Raw genomic sequence first — 6,940 nt, 5'->3', positions numbered from 1 at the left:
CAAGAACAAATAAAAAAAAAATCCCCCCGCTGAGCCAGCGGGATCGGCCGCGCCTGTGTGCGGGGACGGGGATGGGGCAGGGAGTGACTCCCGGCTGGGGGGGGCCGGCGGAGGGGGGGTGGGTGCTGGCGGGGCCGGGGCGCTGCCGCATTTATAGGAGGAGCGGCCGGGCGCCGCGGCAGGGCCCTCCCCGTCCCGCAGCCGCCAGCGGGGCCGTGGCCCCGGTTAAAGGGGAAACTTGTCAGCGCCGCCGCCCGCTCCGCTCCGCTCCGCCGCTGCCGCCCCGCGCCCCTCGGCTCCGCCGCGACGTGAGTACGGCCCGGCCCGGGAGGGGGGCGGCTGCTGCGGGCTCCGCCCTGAAGGGGAAGGGAAGGGGAAGGGGAAGGGCTCTCCCGATGGGGAGAAGGGCCAGAGAGACCCTCCGGGGGGTCCACAGGGGAGAGGGAGGGGGGAGCGCACCCCCGTCCCCCCGCTGCGAGGGTCCTCTAGGGAGAGCGGTCAGGGCAGCCCCTCCCTGCTTCTCCGCGGGGAGATGGGCTGCGGAAAGACCCCCCCACACCCGTCCCGCTCCCGGGGGAGAAGGGCAATGAGAGCCCCTGCTGGGGGTGTCGAGGGCAGATAAGCCGAGGAGACACCCCCCCTACGGGGGTCTTGTAGGGAGAGGGCTCAGGGCAGCCCGTCCTTCCTTCTCCGCGGGTCCCCAGGGGAGATGGGCTGCGGAAAGCCCCCCCACACACATACCCCGGGGCGGGAGAGGGGCAAAGAAAGCCCCTGTTGGGGGTGTCGAGGGGAGATGGGTCGAGAAGAACACCCCCCCCCAACCCGGGGGCAGATGGGCCTAGATAGGTGGCTCCCCCTCCTTCCCGCAGCCGTCCTCTGCGGGGGTCGCCAGGGGAGATGGGCCAGGGAAAGCCCCCCCTGGGGAGAGGGGCCGGCAGAATGACCCCCGGTGGTCCGCATGGGTAGGTGGGCAGGGGACCCTCCATCCCGGCGGAGGGGGGCCGGGGTAGCCCCTCGGCTGAGATGCGCCGAGATAGACACACACACACCCCCCCGCCGGGGTTGCCGAGGAGCACGCTGCCCTCGGGGAGAGGGATGGGAGCCCCCGCTTCGGAGGAGAGGGGCTGAGGGAGCCCCTTGGTGAGCGGGCTTGGGGGGAGCTTGGGGGATCCCCGGGGGCATCCGGGCCGCCAAGATGCTGCTTTTGCTGCTGGGGATCATCGTGCTCCACGTCACCGTGCTGGTGCTCCTCTTCGTCTCCACCATCATTAGCGTAAGTACGGACTTTTCCTCCGGCACCGGGGTACCAGCGAGGCAGGGAGCGGCCGGCGGGGGGGTTCTGGCATGGCAAAACCAGAAGGTGGTGTTTTTATTTTTGGTTTATTTTCCAGCCTGGCTTTTAGCAGGAATTAGTACTTGCTGACTGCTGGTCTTCCTAACGGTGGGATTTTGGGGCATTTAGCACAGAAAGCTCTTTTCCGTATTTGTGCTGTCAGGTGTCACTGGGGGGGTGGGTCAGTCAGGTGTAATGGGGGGGTCGCTTGGTTGTGTGCGGCAGCGGGTGCTCAGGACATCCCCATCAGTCCAGAGGAGAGGGCTGTTGAAGGCCATCTCCTCATCGTCCCCATGTCACATCATAGAGCACCCAAAAGACTCTCTGTGGGGTGACGTCGCCCTCCCCTTTCATAAAGGAGCTCCACCTGCTAACGGGCTTCAGGCCACAGGACCAGTACAGCCAGTCTGAGCAAAACCCCTTGAAACGGGACTGGTTTGGGCACTGGCTCCTCAGCACCAGCAGTTTTGCTCTCCAGCTCTGCTCCTCTGGGGCTCTGCGTTGGGCACAGCCTCTCGCTCCCCACCCGCATGGGCTCCTCCTGGCGATGTTCAAGGCTTAAGCTGTGCAAGCAGTGGGAAGATGGAGGGTTGGATGCTGCACAGAGGGTTCCCAGCACCGTTCTTGGTCCAGAGCCCAGTTAACACGTCATCTACTTAGGAAGAGGTTTGCCTTGGTTTTAAGGCAGCAGTTTTGTAGAGCTGGTGAGTTCCAGGCTTGCTTCACCAGGTTCTTCTTTCCCTTAATTTTTTTTTTCTTATTTTTTTTGGGTGGTCATAGTAGTAGAAGACGTTAAAAAAAAAAAATAAATCTTGCGAGTCGTTAGAAATCACGTGGAACCATTCAAATAGCCCGGCCCGGCGCTGGGCGAGGACGGCAGAGGGGAGGGAAGCGCGCGTCCCGCGCGGGACTTGGTCCGTGTTTAAAGAGAATAAAGAGCTTCTGTGTTTTTTCTGCCGTTGGGGTGAAAGCGGCTGAAAGCAACTATCAGTATTTCCTTTCCAAACCCCTTTTCTGTGGAAAAGCATGTGCCTGGGAGCCCCCGGCCGGTACGCCCTGGGGCTGCTGGGTGCCGAAGCCCTGGCGGGGGGCACACGGCTGCCTGCCCCCTCCTGCCAGGGCGCTGCTCACGGGGCTGCGTCTCTTTGCAGCAATGGCTGGTGAACGGCGGGCACACGGCGCACCTCTGGCAGAACTGCACCTCCGGTAGCGTCTTCCACTGCCTGACCTCCTCCACGAGCGGTGAGTGCTCCCCCCCAGCAAATCGCTGCCCCTCGCTTTTATTCTCCTCCCCAGCCTTAGGAAATCAAGGGGGATTTGCCTGTGTGGGTTACTTGCGATTCCCTCTTGCTTTTCACTGCACACCCCCCCTCCGCCCCCGAAATTATTCCCTGCCTCCCCATCCCCTCCCCTCCGCTGCTCTGTCCCCAGGTGGAGGGACAGGGATCCACCGAATTCCCGGTGTCCTAGTGGGGAGATTGCGCCCCCCCCCAGCTTTACCAGTCCCTGAAACTGGGCTGGGGCTTAGCGTGGGTCCCAGCCCCCATGCCCATTGCTCTGCCCCCCAGCTGTGGGGCAGCTCCTGGCAGCACCGTGGCAGGGTGTTCAGCGCGCCCAGCCGCAGCGGAGGTGACCGGCTCGAGTGCTTTTCGGTAGCCTCCTGTTATTAGCCCCTTTCGATGACACTGGGATGTATAAACGCGAGGCAGTCCTTGGAGCAGGGCTCGCTGGGCGCCCATCGCCCTGCTGGGAGTGGAGGGGCCGTTTTCATCACGCCTCCCTCTTGCCTGTGTTAAAGTGGTTTAAAGATGCCGCGGTGCCCTGAGGACACCCCGTCTCCAGGGGACACCCTGTCCCCTATCCAGAAAGTTGCCCTGCTTTCTGCTGCTGCGACAGGCTGAGTTTTGGGGCACTCTCCTCGCTCCGTGGTTCGCTGCCGAGCCCCATGGGGTGGGACGTGCTGAGCCCTCAGGCCCTGCCTCATCCCGCCGCTGACGCGGCACCTGCACATCTGGAGTGGCCGAACGGCCACCTCTGGCCTGGGCTGGGTGGAGGCTGCTGTGGCGCTGGGTGACGTCACCCAGCGAGCTGTGTGCTGAGGTCAGCAGGGGAGGGGTGCTTGCTGAGATGCCATGACGCAGTTTGCAGGGCACCTAGCGGTACCAGTGTCATGAGACCTGTGCTCAAGGAGTCAGGCAAGCCCGTGCCTCAGTTTCCCCACAAGGCAGGGCTAATGCCAGTGGTGCCGCGTCCAGCGTTTGTTTTCAGTTAGCCTGGGTTTTGCTTTCCCCTGGAGACGGATTCTCCCAGTGAAACCAGTTGTGAATCATACCGATGTCACACTACGCCGGAAACACGCTCCTGGCGTAGGAGCAAACCGATGCCACGTGGTCTTGGCAAGTTGCAGGGAAGAGCACTGTGTGCTTTCAAAGGGTCTTGCGGTGATGGGAGACTGTCAGGGGTTTGTGGAGATTCATGTCGCCCTAGACCCCAGCCTGGTGCGAGCAAAACTCTTGTGGGTCCCCGACGTGGGGAGATGGGTGCTCTGGGGGGTCCTTGGCTCTAAAGCCTCCTCAAATCTTTTGCTTTTCAAATCTCCACCGCTTTTTTTTTTTTTTTTCCTGGGTGTTTGCAGGGTGCCGTGTGTTGGGGAGTTTTTAAGTGTTGAGAGGGGCTTGTCCAAAACGTGGTTGGGGTGGTTTCCTCCACGTCTGACTGCCCTGCTGGGGGTTGCCAGTCTATATTGCCCCGTTCCCAGGAGCTGCTCGAAGAGGGGCTTCCCTCTGGATCCTTTCAGTGGTGAATTTTTGTCATTGAAGGGACTATAGTCGGAAAGGCCCTGCTAAAAACGCCGTCAAGCGGCTGAGTTTGGTTCATGAGGTGCCCCAGTGGGCAGCTCTTTGAGTAGAGGTGCATTGTGCTCGAGCCTTAAAGAGCTCTCTGCCAGCTCTTATTGATGTGAAGGCTCTGCTCTGGCATCAGGAAAAGGAGGTTTTGCTTGGGCAAAAGCTTCTGCCCCATCCACCCTGCGGCCGGGCTGGGGGAGCAACGCCGCTGAGGACCAGTCTTCATCTGGTGGGACCCTGGATGCAGGAGCCAGAGCTCACCGGTGCTGTAGGAAGAGAGAATCAAAAGATATTTCCTGGGCTTTTAAAGCAAGGCTTTTAAAATCTGTGGGTAAAAATGGAATAAAAATAGCCCGCAGTATCCTTTCCGGTGGGTCCCTGTGCCCTCCCTCCCTGCTGCCCGTCTCCGAGCCCCTCCGCTGCCGGGGGACCCGCGGTCGGCCACGATTCGGAGCGATAAGAGGGACACGGAACAAGGATGCTGTGGCAGGACCAACTCCGGGGCTCGCCCTCATCCCCTGCCCGCTCCTTGTTAACGCTCCTCAGACTCTCTTTGCAAGGAATGTGCTTATTTTCAAAAATACGAAAGATCCTATACCAAATAACCACAAACCGTTCTCATTTAAGTCTCTCTCAAAACACAGGCTGTGCATGCCGCACTGCGTTGTAGAAAGCGGTAAGAATTTGTTTCTCTGTGCCTGTGCCAAGGACGGTACTCAACGGTTAATCGCCGAGTGCCAAGGTCTGCTCTGGGCTAAGAGCAAGAAATCCTCGGTCGGGAATTTTTGGCAGAACTTGGTCTTTACGTAGAGGCATTTTTTTTTCTTCTGGCCATCGCAGTGGCCGCCGCGGTGCAGTCATTTCTTCCTCTCCTTTTGAAAAGGAGCGGTACTCGGTGCTCGGAATATGTGGAATTAAGTAGGGTTCAGCATGGGGGGGGGGTTTGTTGTGTGCTGTGATGTTCCCCTTTGGTTGGACTAGATGGCCTTGAGAGGTCCCTTCCAACCCAACACATTCTATGATTCTGTGTACTTTCTAACCACTTTTTTGGGGAAAATATGTCAAGGGCTCTCAAAAGAGTCAGTTAAAGCACTTCACATTCTGCAGAGCCCGTTTTGATGTTGGAAATATCAATGCCAATTATGTAAATTAGCTAGCAGGAATTTGGAGTGAGGGTCCCTGGGTGTGATGGTGCTGTTACCTGAAATAAAAGCTCTCGAAATCAAAAGTAGTTTAGAGAGGAAATACTGCTTTATTTGCCACCAGCCTGAACAGATCCTCCACAGAGAGGTCCTGCAGGCCCAGGTGCCAGAGCATGGCCAGCAGCAGTCTGCGTAGTGCCACGAAGTCGATGGCCCTGACCTTGGTCGTCCCGATGGCGACATCCAGCAGCTGGGCCAGGCTGAGCTGGGCCATGGCTGCTGCCGTGCCTGAAACGACAGAGGGACCTGAGCGGGACCTGAGCTCCTGGGGGAGTGGGAGAAAGAGCTGCCCAGGGGGGCCTTTCTGCCTGGGGGAGACTGGGATGGGTGGGAGGGATGGGCAGTCAAAGCCTTCCTCCTCCTCCCCTCGTCCTCGTCCTCCTCCCTGTCCGCGTCCTCCTTGTCCTCGTGCTTCTCCTCCTCCTCCTCCTCCTCTGTTGCCTCCTAGCAGCAGAGTGGTCACAGCAGCGGTGGGACGGGTGACAAGGGACAATGCAGCGTCCCCCGTTGCTGGGTGATGCCCCCGCTCCTGGCCGGTCCTTGGGATGGGGTTATCCACAGGCATGGGAGAGGCCGAGGGTCCCGGCTGCCTTTTCCACCTCCATCCCTGAGGCGCAGCTGGCGCAGGCTGATCTGTGGCCGCAGCCAGCGCAGCCCGAGCCCGGGCAGAGGCAGCTCCCTCGCAGGGCTGTCCCGGTCACTCAGCCCGCTCCGGTGACACGTCCCGCAGGAGACCAGGCCCGGCTCCCAACCGCCGCCATTATTGTGGTTTTCTGAGGCAGCAAAGGGTTGGCGCGGAGGGGAGTTGGGGGGGTCCGGGCCAGGGCATTGGGAGCGGGGGCTCCCCCAGGAACTCACTGGGATCATTGTCTGGGTTTTGTTATTGTCTTTAAGGGGAAGACATGCTGCTGGGGTGGGCACTGGCCCATGGGATCCTCTAGCTGGCCTTTTCTTCCCCCACTTTATTTTTTTAATCTATCGCTATAATCTATGAGTATCATATATATATAAATCCAGGGAGAAGGAAGCAGCATCCCAGAGGTACTGAAGGGTGTGGGGGGGTTCTCTAACAGCCCACTTCATGCCCGAGCAGCCCTGCAGCAGGGCAGGAGAGGGCAGAGGGGGAATAATGAAAAATAAATGGATGGAGGTGGCTGTCGAGAGCCCGGATCGTGGCCACGGCGGCACGGAGCCACTGGTGCCCCCCCAGCTCTGGATTTCCCAGACAGGTGCTGCAATGCCCAGAGCAACACGCGCCTCTCCTCTGGCTTCTGGAATTCAGCACGGCTTCTTGCACAGACCCCCCTGAACCCCCCCTCACCCCGTCCTCCCTCCTCTGCACCTCTGCAGGGCCAGGGCGAAGCAGAACTGGGGGCTGCGATTTGTCAATGTGTTCCCCCCAGCCCTGTGACCACCGTTCATCTCCCTTCTCCAGGGAATTAATTTTACTAATTAAAGAATAGTAATGCATTTAAATTTTAAATAACAATCATGATTTTATTAATTAAAAAAATATATATTTCTTTTGGAACACCAGCTCTCCCTGCCCGTCTGTCTGG

The 6,940-nt window shown here is 59.5% G+C and overlaps 1 protein-coding gene across 1 annotated transcript in view; it reads left to right on the top strand.

Moving 5' to 3' along the window:
* The first annotated feature begins 209 nt into the window (after nucleotides 1-209).
* The window catches only part of LOC141751295 (tektin-3-like), a 29,838-nt gene continuing 23,107 nt past the window's right edge, over nucleotides 210-6,940 (top strand). Inside the window, exons 1-2 of the mRNA XM_074607844.1 lie at nucleotides 210-308; nucleotides 2,485-2,575. The gene's annotated coding sequence lies outside the window, so the exon portion shown is untranslated. The remainder of the gene's footprint in view (nucleotides 309-2,484; nucleotides 2,576-6,940) is intronic.

Source organism: Larus michahellis, chromosome 14, assembly GCF_964199755.1.
Source record: "Larus michahellis chromosome 14, bLarMic1.1, whole genome shotgun sequence".
NCBI classification, from domain to species: Eukaryota; Metazoa; Chordata; class Aves; order Charadriiformes; family Laridae; genus Larus; species Larus michahellis.
Note: the sequence above shows the minus strand (reverse complement) of the source record. Positions and strands in the feature narration are given on the sequence as shown.